We start from the raw sequence: 18,988 nt of genomic DNA, 5'->3' as shown, positions 1-18,988 counted from the left end.
TCCCATCACAAACTAAGGAATTTACACCAAGATTACATAAAAATGTTGTGAAGAAACATCTGTGGCATAATTGCACTTTTCACAACAGAAATATTCCCAAAACTGCTGTTTCCTGGGTATCAGGAAGAAGTTCTTCCTTGTGAGGGTGGTGGCACAGGTTGCCCAGAGAAGCTGTGGCTGCCCCTGGGTCCCTGGAAGTGTCCAAGGCCAGGTTGGACAGGGCCTGGAGCAACCTGGGCTAGTGGAAGGTGTCCCTGCCCGTGGCAGGGGCTGGCACTGGATGATTTTTAAGATCACTCCCAACCCCAACTATCCTGTGATTCTATGATACAAACAACTTTTTCTCACTAACAGAAGGACATTCCCCTGCCTGAGCTCCGCATTTGATCCCTTCTGAAAAACTCCTAAGAGGGAAAATGGGAATTTAAGAAGTTTTGAAGTGCACTTGTTATCAAAATCTATGTCTGTGCCACTTTAAACAAACAAGTTGCCCTTTTTTTTTTTTTGTTTAAATATGTAAAATTTGCAGGGGCAGTTAAATGTTTCATGAGGTCAGGCAGTGCTGGGATGGGATCTGAGCGACAACTCATCCTATGAGCTCAATCTTACAGAGCTCAGCGAGACCCAGGACTAAACAAAAATCATTTCCATTCCTCATCTAAACCTAATGCCGAGTCCTGACCCAGTTTTTGGGGAGAGAGGCTTGTGATTACCTGACAGGAGCTCATATTTGTAGGAGAGGAACAGCAAGAGCACATTTAATCTTTCATGCTCCCGGTCCGACAGCTGCGCTTTCGCTCGCTCAGCTTTCTCCAAGGATGAGCAACGCAGAGCTAATTCTTACCCACCCCAAATTTCCAGACAGGAATATGCAAAAGCTGTAGGAGCTGTTTCTATCTGCCTGAAGCACTGATTGTGTGGGTCCTGGCTGGAGCACACCCCGGGAAAGCCGTGTGTCTCACGGTTAATTCCAGGGAAGAGCCACGCAATGCTCAGTGGATAAAAAGGCTCGTAGTCCCAGCTGGGAAAACAGTTCCATTATCTCCCAGCTGCACAGACCTTCCATACGGCTCCGTTCTGCCTGGATGAACGCTGTGCCTTGCTGAGAGCCTGGAACAGTCCTGCAGAAAATTGTAAAGATCCTGAGACATTTCCCTGCTCAGCTGTGTAAGTACAGAATCGTGCTGTCTGCTGCAGTGTGAGTGATGTTGGGGAGCTGCCTGTGCTGGGGTGGGTTTTTCTCTCCTTCCTCAGTGATTTTCATCAGCATAACGGGGAGAGGAGGAAGAAAATTCACTGCTTTATTTCTGCTGCGTGTCTGTAAACGGCTGGTGATCCAAATGTGTACGTTCCTGGGAGGAAAAAAACCCCCTATATAATGAATTTGTATTCATGTGAGGTCTGAGGCAAACAGAGAGACTGTGCAGGAACAGACACCACAGGTATTTTATTGGAGTCTCTCACAGCTCTGTGCTGCAGTAAAACGGACAACACAGAGGATGACAGTGCTAATTTTGGCACTTTCATATGACTTTCAGCAGCACATTAAAAGATGAAGTGGGTAATGAGAGCCTAACCTAATTCCTGCCAGCTGAAGGTGTAAAAGCAATAAACATCAATCTTCAGGAAAATTTAGGTAAGTCCTAAAAAGGAAAGTTTTCCCTGTTACTCATTTGAATCATTAAAGAAAAATACAAAGCAAGTTCACAGCTTATATTGCACTTTGGTTTTGCAGGAGTGTCAGTCTAGATGTTGTTATTTCTTTATACTGTATGACACAGCTTTAAAGGAAAAGTAATACTGTATAAAAAGTTTTGGAAGTCTGTGGTTCCAGAAGCAACTGCTTGACCAGGGCTTAATATTAACTAGTATATTCCCATAGTGCTTTTTGGGTGAATCCTTGGATTCAGACAGTTTGTTGCAGGTGTGAAAGGGCTCCTCCAGCAGCTTTTGCACAAGCAGCTCCATGTTAACAATTCCTGCAGCACTTATGGAGCCGAATGATTAAACAAGATGCAAACACCCTGCAGCCTGTGCCAATAACACTTAGTTGGCCTTCTGGCAGCTCTGCAACCGTTTGCAGAGAAATATCAGGAGTTAAAATTCAGTGTATTTACTCCTCTGAAGGAACATTTCCTTCTCCCCCTTTTTATTTTTTCCCCCCAAAGAGAGGAGACCTGTCACTGCCACACTCAGCTTTTATAAAGTTCTGAAAGTTCAGAGGATTTTTATGTGTGGGCAAGGAAAGCCTGCAGTGTTTGTGATTCCAGGCACCACCAGCCCACAAATAACCCATCTTCATCAGCCAGCTTTGGCTTTGGTGCTCCAGAGGCACTATGTCAGTGTTTCACATTCCAGGAGTCTCTGCTTCAGAGGTTTTATGACACTAAAAAGTCCCAAATCAGTACCTATATGAAGTTAGCAACAACCATAGATCACGTTTTATTGTGTAAAAAAGAAAAATAAAACACACCAACGTATGCAGCTGGAGATTTCAAATGCTGCTGAGCTACTGATGGCCATGGATTACAAGTTTTACCTTCCATGCTGAGGATAAAATGATAAATAATATATAACAACTTATGTGCTTTAAATCAAAGAGGAGACATGCCTCTTCTCCTTTTCTTCCAGCTTTATGATCACTATTTAAAAGGTTTGTGTTGTATAATAAGCTACTCTAAAATTAATTTCTTGCCATTGAAGCAAATATTTCCATCAGAGAACAAAGTGCCAGCGTCCCCAAGGGGATCTGAAACAAAACTGTGTGTTTGCATGGTGTGGGCACAAGGCATTATTTGTGTTTAGACAGAAAATGTTCATTAGAAGATGTTTGTCTTGTAGGTGGGAATGGATCAGCTCTTCAAAATAGCATCAAATTTGTGTTTTCCCCCCAGAACCATGCTGGCTGCATGTTACTACAAGGCAAAATTCCTTCTGTTTAAAATTGAGTTTATTCCAGAAGACTGCCACAGACTGGCCTCTATTATTCCCTGTCCAGGTGCTGCTCACCTTCCTAGAACTTGCTCAGGGAAACCAAGACACAAAAACCTCTTAATGCTGCTGTCCCTGTTTGGGTCAGACCCTCCTGACTTCCACACTCCCAGGGAGTGCTCTCACCCCGGGAAGTCTGGCTCAAAAACTCCTCTAGTCCTTCTTCCTAAGGGTTGCACTCAAAGCTGATCATAACACAGGCAAATTTGTAGCATAAATCTTCTGTGTGAGAGGCAAAATCTCTGGGAGAAGCGAAGGCACAAAGAACTTCAGGCACAGTTTTACAGCTACAGCTCCCCATGTGGTAAATACCACCTCTGGGACACTAAACTTTGCTTTGTAGCCACACACCAGTATTTAGTTGATTAGGTGACCTTATTTGCATCCACAAATATCAGATTTCACAAGTCTCTTATTTACACAAAGTCTTTCTACAAGTGCAGGATATACAAGATAAAAACACCATGAAAAAAACCAGAACAAAGTATCTTCAAGTACCTTAAACATAATAAATAAGAACAACCCCAAGCAAAATAGATCAGGACACTGTACTTAACAGCTCTCCATCCTTTTCCCATAAAAAAACCCCACAAAAGTAGCATGAGACAAAGCATCAGAGGTGTGGAAGATCCCACCATAACTCTGGGAGGCTTCTAAACAGACCAGGGCAGCACAAAGTGCCAACAAGATGCTCTTGCACAAAACAAGACATGGGGACTTGCAAACATCAGTACCAAAGGCTCCAAGAGCTCCAGAGAGAAGCAGAAAAGAGAAGTCTGAATTTTTCCATACCTTTCTGCTCCCAGCTCTGTCTCCTCTCCCCCAAGAAGGTCCTGCTGAGCTCCCAACCCAACCTCAGCTCTGCCTAATAAATGAGGTGCAGCTGAGCAGCACTTCCTGCTGCTTTTATTCTGGAGGGTAAAAGGTGTTTCCACCCACCTGTTCTGGGACTGCAAAGATAATTAATTGTTCCATCTTATCACAGCCTTCCAGTCCCTAAAAGGGGCTCCAGGAGAGCCAGAGAGGGGCTTTGGATGAAGGCATGAAAGGACAGGACAAGGGGAAATGGCTTCAAACTGCCAGAGGACAGGATTAGATGGGATATTGGGAAAGAATTCTTCCCTGAGAGGGTGGGGAGGCCCTGGCACAGGTTGCCCAGAGAAGCTGTGGCTGCTCCATCCCTGGAAGTGTCCAAGGCCAGGTTGGAGCAACCTGGGCTAGTGGAAGGTGTCCCTGCCCATGGCAGGCAGTGGAATGAGATGATCTTTAAGGTCCTTCCCACCCAAATCATTTTATCACTCTATGATCTCATGTTTTCATTCATCTTGGGGGTCTTTGTGTTCTGGGTTTCCTGCAAGAGGAAAAACTCCACAGCCTGCAGTGCTCAGGAGAATGACTGAGAGAGAGGGATGGGGAGGAGGGAGTTGGAGAGAAGAGGAATTTCCCTCCCTTACACCCTCTAATATATTTTTAGCCTATAAAGACAGGAAGAAATGGATGGAGTCAGTCAGAAAGGCAGTTTGTTTTATTAAAATTCTTGACAGCATCTGCTGCAAGGCTCTTGTTAAAAGAAATGGAAAACATCAGAAAGATGAGAGAAAGAGTGTTATGTCCTTGCTCTTTACACAACATAATAATATGGGAATGAGTATAATTGGCTTCCAGATGACTGTTTTTATTAGCCATGTACAAACACAAGTGACCCACTGCCCAGGTACACAATAACCCTCCCTGGGCTCTCATCACACTCCCACCAGAGACTTCTCAAACAAATAAAAACACATTGCCTAATTTTTATGAACTAAATGCTCTTTTTTTTTTGGGACGTCAATAAGATCTATTTTATATGAAAGACTCCTCATAAAAAAATATGAAACCTGTTTCATATTTGAGAATGAATTAAGCTCTCCCATGGCTGTAACCAGAGCATGAGGATCCCAAGTCCCTGTCTTTGGTGATGTCTGCAGGGAATCTCTTATTACAAACTTATTAAAAATCTTTTATTGAACTTATCTCTTATTAAGTGGGGGAAGGTTGGATGGAAATTGAGGAATCTCTGCTATAAAAATGCTGTAATTTCCTCCATTCCCATTCCAGCGTGGAAGGGACTGAAGTCTCCTGTCTCAGAGGAGCTGGTGGTGAAGCAGTCAGGGCTCTCATCTCATGTCTGTAAACATCTGATGTGCAAAAAGAAAAAAGATCAGTGGTTCATTTGCAAGTCTGGCTTGGGTAGATCAAACCCTTTCTCGTGAGGGTTTTTCCAGAGTCCAAATGATCCAAGCCTGGGGTAGGGCTGCCCAGGGAGCCAGCAGTCTGGGGTTAGGACACTCCAGGGATACAGGAGATTGCCATTTAGGTGGAGCAGATATTGCTATTCAGCTAGAGCAGAAATTTCATCACTGCTTGGAACCCTGTGCCTAAACTCCTGGCTATTCTGGACCCCTGATCCAGCAGTTTTCCCACATAATGAAGAATTCTTCCCACAGAAAATGTTCTCAGAGCTGCTGAGAACCTTCTGACGAGGCTGGGCTTGGATGACAGAACATCTTGTTGGGTGCTGAGCACGAGAACTGGTGCTGTCACCCCCCAGTAGGGTCAATGTGTGTTCAGCTCCTCCAACTCCACTGCTCATGGACTTGGGCAGAGGAAAATATTGGAAGATTTTAAAAGATTAATGAGGAAAATGCTCTCTATTGTGGGCAAAGGACATGCTGGGCTGGGTTGTCAGCAAGTATGAGAAGACTACCTTCGATCAGCATCTTGTTTTTTTCTTCCCATCCCTGTGATTAACGTTGGGAATAAAGAAGCTGTTCAAGTTACCTACAGTTAAATAAAGGACTTTTCAGCTGTTTACTGATTATTTCCTTCTGTGCATTTTATGCTTCATCCTGTCCCACTGCCTTGTCTGTTATGAGGTCAGTCCACTAAAAATAGGTCTGTCTGGGGCACAAAATATTTGTCACTGTTTCTGAAACCCTAGTGCATCATGTACTTCACCACTACATATCCATCTCTCCCAAACATTCCCTCTCAAGCAGAGCATACAGTGAGTTTGGTGTATACAAGTGGTACCTTTGGTGAGAGAAACAGGGATTAAAAGCGCTGAAGTTTCTGCAACTTCATCTCTTCAAGTACTTGCTGATAATCCTACCATGAAATTACAAAACCAGCGGGACCAGAGCAAACCTCACTGTAAATTGTGCTCCCTCCATTAGTGAAGGAATTCTGATAAAATGTTGATTTTTATCACCTAAATGAGACAGCTGTGTCACATGGGCTATCCAGCTCCCACCCCTCGGCTGAAAACTCCCACTTGTGTTGGTAAAACAGAATTTGGGCTTGTGTGCAGTGATCTCTGGGCCATCCCTGCTTTCCCAGTCTCTTGGGAAGGAATTCATTAGGAACTGGCATGGCAGGACAAAGGTGGGTCCAAACTGAAAGACAGTGGGTTTAGATTGGATATTAGGAAGGAATCCTTTACTGTGAGGGTGGTGAAGTGGGAGTGTTCAAGGTCAGGTTGGACAGGGCTTGGAAAACCTCTCCTGGTGGAAGGTGGAGCTGAGCTCCTCTCTAGAACTGATTTGCAGGGTTTTCTGAGTCACACACAGGCTCTCCTGAGAGAAGTTGGGGATGTCTCATCCCTGGAAGTGTCCAAGACCAGGTTGGACAGGGCTTGGAGCTGGTGGAGGGTGTCCCTGCCCATGGCAGGGGGTTGGAATGAGATGGGCTTTAAGGTCCCTTCCAACCCAAATCATTCTATGATTCTGTGACTCCAAGGAGTCCATCCTTGAGCCAAATAAAGAAAACCAGTCATCTATTTCTCAGTGTGGGGCTGTTCTCTGTGTGCCAGCACACCTGGCCTTTGGAGAGCCACACTGGGCATCCAGACTGACCCCCAGCACAGCTGCTGGTCCTCCTTCATGCCTCAGTTCCTTGGCATGCCTGTCAGCAGCCACCATTACAACTCATTCTGGTGCTTTAGAGTCAGCTAAACCCTGGCTGGTGTCTGCTGGGAACTGTTTTACACCTGGCACTGTCGCTGGTCCTGAGGCATTTAAGCTCTGCCCAGGCTGATGACATTGTGCTCATCTCCCGAATCCAGCCACTTAGCCCCAAATGGCTTTGTTTTCCTCAGGCTGGGAATAGCAGGGAAGCTCTGCAGTCACCAGGGATCTGGGTGATGAGGAGATTTCTCTCCCAGCAATTGTTTCGGCAGAGGTTTAGTGAGAGCTCTTGGGCTGCACAGTGGGTTAGAGGTTTTACCCCTGTTACACTCACTTAAACTGCCACCTTTCCCTCAGCACTGATATCATTAGTGATGACACATTGCTGAGGCCTCTCCACACAGGTCACCCAGCCCTTCCTGCAGCTATCACACAAAGCTAAAAGCCATATATCTATATTCTTAACCCTCTCTTTTCCAGTATTATTCACTCTGAAGCTACTGGAGGTGCAGGTCTAATTTCACTGCCCTAAACCCACCCTGGTCCCTCTATTCCGCTGTGTTTTCAGTCCTAGCTCAATTTTCCCACCCCAAAATCCAAACTAAATAACAATATTTACTAACTATATAACTGTGTAATGCCTGAGCAGCTGCATATGCATCTTTTTGATGAGGGCATAGTCACAAAGACTGGTCAGAAGGATCTTTTACTTGCAAGGAGAATCTTTGTTTCCTACATAAGTGGAATAGGAACAGTTTTATTCATGTATTCTTTTGCAAAAACCTGGTCTAGTGGAATGTGTCCCTGCTCTTGGCAGAGGGTTAGAATGGATTTTTAAGGTCTCTTTCAACCCAAGCCATTCCATGATTGGACGAAAAACCTCACATAAAATAAACAAACAAACAGCCTCACTTTTCCAAGGACAGAATTCCGGTGGAAATAAACGTATTGTGAATATTTGTTGTCGTTGCTGTTTAAGCAGCAGGTAGCTCTGAGCAGGATAAAGTCAGGCTGTACCTGTATAAACATTCCCCCTGGAACACACCTGGGCCAGGCAAGAGGTGAGATGTGGAGCTATGGGGAGAAATGATGAGGTGGTGGAACCTCCATCCCTGGATGTGGCACTCTGGCCTGGGTGACAAGGTGGTGATGGCTCAAAGGTTGGACTCGATGATCTCAGAGGTCTTTTTCAATCTAAACAGTTCTGTGATTCTTTGAACTGCTCCTTGTCCAGGTGTGGCTCCCCAAGGTGCAGGAGGCAGAGCTGTGACTGAGTCCGTGGTGTGTCCTCAGTGTCCTCTTGCTTCCCACTGCCCACCAAAGGCTCCTGCTGCTGCATCCTCAGCTCTCACACAAGCTTTTCTTTCCTCTGTTTACTGGAGGCAGCTGAGCTAAAGGTTTATTGCACCATTTGTCTGCTTTCCATATGTGTTACTACCTGTTAATAGGATTATTCACCCCCTGTGTTGCTGCCCTGCCCCAAACACCACTTTGGGCCATCAGTGCCACAGGGACCATCCTTGCTGCAGCATCAGGAATGTTTTCTCCCCCACTGCTGCTCCTCTCCAGTTTTGATTCCATTTGAGACATCACCTTGGTTTTTAGAAGCTGCCTGAAGCAAAGGAGAATCCTGGCTTATGAACCTGCTCACAATTGCTGCAGTTCCAGCCAGGAATAAACTGTTCTTAACCTAAATACTCCTCTGAGGACACTGAGCTTGGGGGAAGATACATAACTGTGCTGTATCTGGTGCAAGCAGGGATAAGTGAGCCTGGTATACACTGGATAACTTGGGAAAGCAGTTGGAAGGAGAGGGGAGGGAAAGAAGAACATTGGTGAGCACAGATAAACAATAATGACCTCTTTATGTTGTAGTAAATGCAAGGTTTTCAAATAAAACATAAACTACTGCAGCTACAGAGACTGTAAAGGCATCCAAAATAAAAGCTTTGTCCAAAGGCAGCCCGAAAAATGCCTCAAGAGGAAGGAAAACTCCAGTGTGTTAAACTCCCCTTCCACAGGGGGGAGGAGGTGGGGCTGTGGTTGGTGCTGGGGTCACCAGGGTGGGGGCTCCCCATCACCCTCCTGCCAGCTCAGGGTGGGCACCACGGGGAGCAGAGCCTGCAGAGTAACTCAAATGGCCAATTAAAGAGGGATTAAAATGATAGAGCAAAGTGGGCAAAGCTCAGGGCAAGAAGCAGCACTGGAGGTGCATTCACATCATTCACATCTGGCATGAAATGGGTGCACTCTCAGCTGACGTGGAGTTAAATTTGCAGGGAAAGGGGTTTTGCATTTTAATGTAAAATTCCCCTAAGGTGAGCCAGGATCTACCACTATATCTTATAGAAATCTTGATAACCAAGACTTCAGGGAAAGCTGTTGGTATTTTGGGATGCTCTGGGGAAGGCTATGGCGAGTGCTGGTTGGTATTATTCTGTACTAGATGTATTCCAGCATTAATTGCACAGCTTTACTGAGAGATTACTAGTTTTAAAGTTGGTCTTATAGAAGGTGTTGAATAATGGATGATATTAAACTTTGGGAAAGAGATTCAGAGGATTGATTTGGAAGACATAGGTGTGAGATACCCAAAACTGAACTTCTGTCAAAAATTAGGAGAATAAAAGTTATGTTTGAAGTGCAAGAACAGACAAAAAGCACCTTACTCACTGACTCAGGCAAAACAGAAATGACTAACCCTGTCACGATTTTGCCTCTTTGTCTGGCTGACTTTCTCAGCAAGATTGATTCAAAATCCACCTAAGCCCTGAAAGGAATTAGCAGGAAACCACTTTGTATGACAATGCTGAGGGGGTGGGTCGAGCAGCCAGAGAACCAGCAGCAATACCCAAAAATAAAGCCCAGGCCCTGCCTAACCAGGGGGCCTGTTAAGCTCAGTGGAGTGTGACTAAGTCATACAAATCTCTCACCTGAACCCACAGAGGCAAAAGAAGGATTTTAAGAGAATAAAAACCACGTTAGATTTTTTTTTTCTTTTTTTTTTGAGATCATAAAATCATAGAATCACAGACTGGTTTGGCTTGGGAGAGACCTTAAAGACTGTTTTGTTCCATGCCCTGCCATGGGCAGGGACACCTTCCACTAGCCCAGGTTGCTCCAACCTGGCCTTGGACACTCCCAGGGATGGGGCAGCCACAGCTTCTCTGGGCAACCTGTGCCAGGGCCTCCCCACCCTCACAGAGAAAATTTCTTCCCAAAATCCCATCTATCCCTACACTTTTTCAGACACACTAAAGCTGATTCACAAAGGAATCACTCTGAGGATTTTCCCGACTGTCTTGTAGAAAGTTCTGTCACAAAATGTTGCACATTTTCTGTTGGCAAACAGGCCAAAATCAGCCATGAAACATTGATGGATACCAGGAATACCTGGGGAATGTCTGTGACACTTGAATGAGTGAAAAGGAACAAGGAAATGGAAGTGTAATTTGGAATAGGCTGCTCAGGGCCATGGGGGAGTCCCCATCCCTGGAGGGATTTAAAAGCTGTGTAGATGTGGCACTTGGGGACATGGGTTAGTGGTGACCTTGGCAATGCTGAGTTAAAGGTTGGACTCAGTCTTGGAGAGCTTTTCCAGCCATAATGATTCTGTGATTCTAAGTATAAGTGACACCAAAGTAAAACCAGGTGAGATCTCTTTTAGTAACGTTCCTTATGGGACCTCACAATTCCAAATCAGGGGGTGGAAAATAGAAAATTTATGAATAAAATACATCAGAAAAAGCACAGTTTTAATAAAACCTTGTGAATAATCTTATTTCTAGATTTTTTTTGCCTGTACATGGGGATGTCCTAGAAAATGACCCACATTAAGGGGTGAGGGGGGAAGAGGAGTCTCCTCAAGGCTGTGCCCTCCTACCCACCTCACTCCTCTGAGGTGGGTAAAAGCTCATCTGTGGAGACTGTAAATATCCAGCCTGTTTGTACTATAAAAAGAGGCTAAATTTGCTTCTTAGACCCAACCCTCTCCTCAGCAGCACGTGGGATTCCTTTCTTAACTGGCTGGTTTTATCCTGTATTTTAACCGAGTGTGGAATGGAGTGTAAGGACAGAGTTATAAAAGGGGTTCAGAGGAAAGCAAGAGTTGAACCCAAACCTCTGGGGCCTGATTAGGGCAGGTGCATTATCAGAGACCATCCTGGAGCCATCTCTGAGACCTTTTGTTGGCTGTCCACTGCCAGCCTGAGCAGTGTTATCAGTGTTGGATAAAGCAGCTGAGGGAGTAGCCAAAATTCACACCATCACAGGAAAAACAATCACCTCTAATGGCCCAAAATTTATCTGTGGCAGACTACAAGTGATCTGAGAGCTGACCTGAGCATGGCCACATTGTTCTGCCTGAAATCCTCCTGCATTTATGCAGAATGAGGTTAATTTTCAGCCTCTCATGCCAGGTCAACAACCATGTCCTGAAATAGATTTTTAGCTTTATTTCTGCTTATGTTTTTCCACATGTTTTACTGGTCCATTTTTTGCATGAAACCTGATAGCTGTATCCACCATTACAAAGGCATTGTTACCTGTCACACCTTTCCCACCAGCTCATTTATCCCGAAGGATGGAGCTATAATTCATCAGGAGCAGACACTGATTACTGAAGTGGATAATTGCACAGGCTGTGGCCTGGTGACCAACCCTGGGCAGGGCTGGTCCAGCAGCCAGGCTCAAACACGACAAATGTGGTGGCAGGGAAGGTGGTTGCTGTTGATGGGTTGTTTTGTGCTGTGTAAAGTAAATCATGGAACAATGAGTGTGAAATGTTGGTGCCTCAGACTCACCTGCCAACAGGGGGGTAAATAATGCTGCTCAAATGCACAGCTACTATCGCCCCAAAATCACCCAATCCTGGGATGGTTTGGGTGGGAAGGGACCTTAAAGCTCATCCAGTCCCACCCTCTGCCATGGGCAGGGACATCTCCCACTATCCCACATTGCTCCAAGCTCTGTCCAACCTGGCCTTGCACATTTCTAGTTGGAATAATACTAATTAATACCAGTTTGTGCCTCACCTCCTTGCTCTAAGGATCAGTCATTTTTATTGCACATTTCTGTAAAGAATAACTATGTTTGCAGCCCTTCTACATTATATTTATAAAATCCTTCTACTTTCAAGATATATATATATATATATATATATATAAATTCGGTCAGAGACAAACATTACTAGGAATCCAATCAATGGCCTTCCTCTGGATGAAGCCTTTCTTTCAGGCCTACAAGAAGGATGGAGAGGGACTTTTCACAAGGGCGTGCAGTGATAGCACAAGGGGAATGGCCTTAAGTTGAAGAAGAGTAAGTTTAGATTGGATATGGGGAAGAAATTGTTCCCTGGAAGGGTGGGGAGGCCCTGGCACAGGCTACCCAGAGAAGCTGTGGCTGCCCATCCCTGGGAGTGTCCAAGGCCAGGTTGGACAGGGCTTGGAAAACTTTGTCTAGTGGCAGGTGGAGCTGAGCTCCTCTCTGGGGCTGATCTGCAGGTTTTTCTGTGTCCCAAACAGGGAAGGGGCAATGTGATCTCCAGGCTGTTGCCAGTAATTTGCATTTTCGGAGGTATCTCTGGTGGCTAAACTGTTAAAAACCATTGTAATGGATATTTCTGTTTTCCTTTTATTTCAGTGTTTCGGAGGAACTGTAACGCTTTGGGTAAAATTCAAATCAATGCAAACTTCATAAGCCACTAAAATTTTATAGATGGTTATCCAATATGTAATTTGTTACACAATATCTGTGTGGCTTCTGTTTATTGAGACATAAAGACTTGCCTTTCTTTAAGGTGGATTTTATGTGAGGAGGGCAGAAGAGGGAATAACCTTTCATACCTATTGTGCCATAAACTAAATTACCCTTAACCCAAACCATTTATCTTGCAGTGGCAGCCTAATGAGACCAAAGGAAACACAAACAAACTGCCTGAAATTGTCTTGAAGGGACAACTTTTATTTCATTCAGTCTGTTGCCTGTAGCTTCCCAGGTTGGCCACACGGATGTGACAGTGGATAATAGCAGAGGCTCTGAACAATAATCCAAGGAAATGATGAGGCTCTAAAGCTTCTGAAAGGGAGTTTTTCACCCCTGAATCACATGGGACAGGGTGTGAGTGTAGAGGTGCTCTGGGGTAGCTGCATATTTGGTGTTTATTTTCTGGTAGGAACTTTGTGCTGGATGGGAGAAAGAGAGGGAAGGGAAGGAAGCTTTAATCCTTCATTTCCCAGCCCAGCTGAGCAGCAGCCTGAGGGTTGCTCAGAGACCATCAGCTGGTGATTTGGATCAAGAGAGTTGGAAAACCTCTCACAAAGAATGATTCCCACCATGCCCAGGAAACACACTGCAGTGTGTTGTGCTTATGACTAAGATGTGCTTTTCTAATACGGCTTCTCTCTTTGCAATATCCCTTGGCCTGCACACAAAATCATTTTTCCCAGTGTAATTTCAAAGCAAAGGAGCAAAACTTTGCAGCAAATGTGATTGTTGGGGGGTTTATGGTTTTTTTGTTGTTTGTTTTTTTTTTTAAGCCAGACACACAAACATAAAAGAACCTTTTCCTCAGTAGGTCCTGCTTGAAATATGAGTGCACTGACCTGTAGATACACAGAGAGTAAAAACCTGTTTGCTGCAACATGTGGCTGCATCATAAGCTCAGTGAAGAGCCAACTTTTTAGAAAGCTGATCTAAATCTTACTGAAATCACAGGGATGTGTTTCTCTTTCTGTTTTAAGCCTGAGTCAGACCTTGTGTGCTGCTTATTAGCTCCATTAATTACTGTGTGATTTGCCCTCCCCATAATGCAGTTGTGGCTGATATATTTGCTGTACAGAAATTGAAATAGGTGTTGATGAACTTGCACACTGATGAGGACTGATTTGTTTGTTAAAGAAATAAAAGCTAAAGGCAGTGGGTCCCTTCAGACCTAGAACTTGATATTTCTCCTAAAGGATGACAGACTTTTGTAAGAGGAGCACACCAAGAAAGGAATATAATCAATCTGGCTGTTGCTCTTAGCCTAGAACTGGTGAAAAATTTGATTTGTGTGATTATATAGCAGCAACATTGTTTTATATGTCAAGAAAGAGAAGAAATAGCCCATTATTTAGATCACCAGCAGTAAATGGATGTTTCCAAGACTGAAATGCAGGACCATCTCATTGTTATCACCCCTATTCAATCTCTAAACTCTTGCTGAACCTGTAACATCCCCTGGACTGGGAGGGAGGGTGAGCCAAGGCTCAGAGTGACACAAAGAGTGACATCAGCACAAGTTATTAGTGCCCATGGGCAATTTATGAGCTCAGTCAGCCATGGGAATGACAAGAAGCCTGGGAAGAGCTGCAGCATCCCAGGAAACAATCTGCATTATTGAGAACATCACTGCAGTGAAGGTGTGATGGGCCTGCAGAACTGCAGACACCTCACTCTGAGATCCTCCTCAGTGTCTCACCCTCAAAACAAGAAGCACTTTTAAGCCCATCAGAGGCTTAAAACTCCATTTTGAGGTTTTGGCAATGAAATTCCAGGGAAATGCGTAGAAACTTGTGGATAGAGCAGCCCTGCAGGTATGTGAGACTGGAAAGGGTGCTCAGACAATATTCATCCTGCAGTCATTGGGATGGGTTGGATAGTCCTGGGAAAGCATCAGATTGGGGTTGGCAAAGACACAACCCCCTCCAAAGCTGGGCTGTGACTGGTGTTGGTATCAAAGCTGAGCTGATCTGAGCCTCCCTTAAATGTGGCATAACCAGGAAAGTCTCCTGAGCCTTCAGAAAAGGATATATAGAAAGACCTCAAATGGAAATTTGATTATTTGAAAGTTTTGGATCCTTGTCCCATGGAAACACTGCCCAAAGGAGGTTTATAACCACGGGGTTTTGGCTGTTCAGGTTCACCAGTCAAAATACTGTTTCAAGGGAAATGTTCTTTTTACTTTTAATATGCAGTCCCAACTCAGCCAAACACCTTAATATGAGAGTGATCCTACAGCTACAGCAAAGATAGCAACTGAGAATATATTAATTAGTAACTGCTTCTGCTATGGACCAACCATTCCACAAACTTGCCATTAGACAGATCCTGAATTTACAGGCTAAAAACCCTTTAAATTCATTGTTTTCCTTGAGCAAGTCCTTATGTTGCTCTGAGTGTCCTCTGGCTGGAAATGTTAGCAGTGGTAAATAGCCAGCCTCTAGTTTTGAAGGCAATTTATCTCAGACACCTTCACAAAATGTAGGGAAAATTTGGGTCGTTGACTTGTTTTGCTTTCACTGATGTGGAAAATGTAACTGTGGTTCCTTATTAACAAATGTACTCAGGGATTTATTGTGACAGAGCATTTTTCCATGTTCCAAATGTAGTTGATTTGGCTTAAAATAAAGGACAACCTTTCTGAGAGGGGTAGGGAAATCACCTGCTTTGATAGTGACTCCAAGAGGCAAAAGTGGCTTTTGATAAGGGATAAAGAAATGATAAGGGGATAAGGAAATATCCCTTTTACTATGAAAAGACAGATTTTGATATTTTTAAAATCTGTTAAACCAACAGTCATAAGGGTTTACAACAAACAGTTGAATGAAGGGATGAAACCAAAGACCATTTCACTTATTCTGCCACCACAAAAAAAACACAGCCACGGGTGGACTAAGAATGTAGCAAGTGTTGGACAGTACACAGAAACACTTGGAATAGAAAATACACATCAGGGGGTGGAAAGGGAATGAGTAACAGCTAAACAGGCAGGTGAATTTTTAGTTGGCACAACAGCAACAGCAAAAACCTCAGGATTTTCCATTTCTCTTATTAATTGTGGCGCAGAGCAGCTGAGCTGGGTGCTCAGGGCTGGGTTGTGGTGAGGGATGTGCACCCAGTCATATTTTGGGGTATTTAATCAGCAGAATCATTTGCAGAAGTGCTTTGCCAAGTAAAGTGCTCCTCAAAACGGCCTTGAGTGAGACAGGGAGTGTTTAATCCACTCCCGTTTCTTCTCTGTATTATCAGACATCATTTGCCTTTGTGTAATTTCCTCTCCGTTGTTCCCTGTGATTCCAACAACCTATTTTGATGCATAAAGAGAGTCTAAATGAAAGTACTGAATAGAAGGGTGTGAAAGAGGCTTCTCAGAGCGTTGATGGTACAAAAAAACAGGTTAAAGTCCTATTAGCTTTCAATGTTCAGTCTAATGGGTGAGAAAACAAAGCAGAAATGAAAAGGAAGTTCTGCATCTGGAAAAAAAAAAATTGCAATGCCAGTAAAAATCTCGTGCTAAATATTTATATCCAGTCCTGGCCTTTCATGACCCTTCCCATTTTAGAAGTTTAGAATTGATATATTTTAAATGAGTGCATACATAAATAAGTGCATCCTAAATGTTATCTGGCTCCTAAGTAAAATTGTGCTTCTTATCATAACATAGATAATTTTAAAGGCTTTTTCTTCCAAATATCTTTGGTCCTGGTTCCTCACTGGTGTAAATCAGCATTTCTCCATGAAGCTCAAAATTTTCCTTCTCACACCACTGGAGAAGCCAACCCTGTTTACCTGCCAAAACCCCAGAACACCTCCAGAATAGTGAGTTCAAGCTCAGATCTCTTTAGTGAACCCAGGAAGAGAAAATATCCATAAATACTGATTATTATTCAAGCTACCATTTTGCTTTTCTAACCTATTGTGAGTCTATATATACATTGTCTGCTGCATATCCAGCAGATGCAAAGGCATCAATACCTGCATGTGGGACTTGTTTGAAGTTCAAGATAATTATCAAGAAATAAAATCAATATCTAACAAATCATCTACCAGGAGCAAGGCAGGATTCTAGCAATAATTAATGTAATGAAAAGTGTTAATGTTTTTCTCTCTTTTACCCCTTGGTAAAGGTCTGACTTCTGAAGGAGCAAACAGCTCATAAACAAACCCTAGGAAACAGCAGGAACTGCAGAAGAAATTAATTAATAAACACCAAATAAACAATTACAAATCAATTCATTTCAGGCCTAAAATTACATCTTTATTTTCAAGCAACTTGATACAATTGATATATTATGTGAACTGACTGTGAAGGAACTCAAGTGTCTAGAGAAGTTTTAGGAAAAATAAAACACATTTAATTATAGGAAAAGGAAAAGAGATGGTTTTAAATGTGCCAAATAACTCTCTGTAATAAAAGAAATAAAGTTATGCTTATATTTAAATCACCTGAATATGTGCTTCTCCATATATATTCCTATACACAGCTCACAATCAAGTTTTTTTTTTTTTAATGACCAATTTAGATATTAAAAAAAAGAAATCTGTAAGTTATTCTACGACCTGAAACACCATCATCCTCTAAAAATTAGAACAGTGTTTAACATTGTTAAAGCTGTTAAAGACAGATAAGGTTATTTATATTTATTAAACCCTGATAAATCATTTGTCTTCAGAGCTTTAACTGGGAATTTTGGACCTTCTGTTCAGCCTGTTCAGACTCTCCTGGGCAGGGAAGGATCTCCCAAATTCCAGATCCTTGCCTTTCCTCCTCCCTGGCTTGGTTGGTGTGCAGATCCAACCCTCAGGTGGCATCACCCTTTTCCATGTGCTCAGAGGAAACCTCTGCTGAAAAACCTGCAGCAAAGGGGTTTGCTGGGGTGGAACCTTCAGAAACTCCAGCTCTTTTCTCCTTGGCTTTTGTTTAAAGGACTTCTTCCTCTTTTTTTCCTTCTGTATTCCACCAGCATCCAGACATTTAGCTGGAGCAGAGGAGGTAAATCATTTGTATGCCTGTTCCCATCTCCAGATCATCTTGAAACCTGTCTAGACACTAAAGCAATCTGTTTGCTGCACTGATTATTCCACTTGGCTATATCCCCTATCTTAAAATACATGGATTATGCTGAATTAAGTCCAATTTCATCCAGAAAGCAACTGATTATTTTCTTCTTTTCCTCATTATCGAAGAGATTCTAAATGATGGCAATAAACAGCAACAGCATCACCGAGGAGGAAGGGAATGATCATCATTTCACACTGAATCATTTACTTGTTAAACAATAAGCCTGGAAATTAACTTTCCCTCCTGACACCCGGGCCTGCACATATGCAAATCAAATGATTAGAGGCTTCATCTTGGGCAAAACTAATGGTCATGTGTGGTTCAGCTCATCCTAAAGTCACCCTGGCATCCCAGTCCTGCTTTTGTTAGTTAGTGTTCATCCTAATCTCACTGCCAGATGGTTTCAAGCCATGTCCACCCGGGTCACCCCAGAAGTGGTCCTGTCCCCTTTATTTATTGCTGCACAGCAATGTATGGCTGTTAAAAAATCAAAATATTTCCTGGCAGCTCTCTGGGGAAATCTACAGTTAATGATTTCCTTTCATGGTGCTGTTAATATTTCCTGCCAGGCTGAAGTCCAGTTGTTAATAATTTGGCAAATTTCCAAGTTCTTGTACAAAAAATTATCTTCAGTTTCACTTTTTTGTTGCTGTTTGTTTGCAAATATGAACTCTGGCCCATGAATTTCTGAGGCAGGAGTGGCAGGTGGACAGCCCAGTCCCTTTCTGAGAGTGTTTCTCCAAGGCTTGAACTCTCTGGGTGAAAGGAGCATTTCTCCAGCTCTTCGTGACTGGATTCCACCAACGAGGTGTTGGAGTTGAGATGGTCTTTGAGGTCAGAGAATCACAGAATCATTTAGGTTGGAAAAGACCTCCAAGATCATCACATCCAACCTGTGCCTGACCCCCATCATGGCACAGAGTCCCACCTCCATTCTTTCCTTAAACACCCCCAGGGATCGGGACTCCACCACCTCCCTTGGACAGCTCATTCCAATATCTAATCACCTTTTCTGTGAAGAAATTCTTCCCTCAGCCCAAACCATTCTAGGATTACATGATCTCAGATGTTTAGTGCAATTATCCACAGATGAGATTCCATGCTGGTAAATAAATAATTTATCAACAAGCCAAAACCAACAAAAAGCCTCTCAGTAAATGCAAAATTCCTGCTGCAGAGTGACCTAATGAGATCTGTGAGGCATTCCAAGGAATCTCCTTGGCTGGTAGTT

General features: G+C 43.4%; 1 long non-coding RNA gene across 1 annotated transcript in view; it reads left to right on the top strand.

Annotated features, from left to right (window-relative positions):
- Positions 1–717: 717 nt before the first annotated feature.
- Positions 718–18,988, top strand: part of LOC108638930 — a 52,309-nt gene continuing 34,038 nt past the window's right edge. The window contains exon 1 of the long non-coding RNA XR_001920155.1: positions 718–1,167. This is a non-coding gene — a long non-coding RNA (uncharacterized LOC108638930). The remainder of the gene's footprint in view (positions 1,168–18,988) is intronic.

The sequence above is a fragment of the Manacus vitellinus genome, unplaced genomic scaffold (genome assembly GCF_001715985.3).
Source record: "Manacus vitellinus isolate BGI_N305 unplaced genomic scaffold, ASM171598v3 scaffold_14_pilon, whole genome shotgun sequence".
Taxonomy (NCBI): domain Eukaryota; kingdom Metazoa; phylum Chordata; class Aves; order Passeriformes; family Pipridae; genus Manacus; species Manacus vitellinus.
Note: the sequence above shows the minus strand (reverse complement) of the source record. Positions and strands in the feature narration are given on the sequence as shown.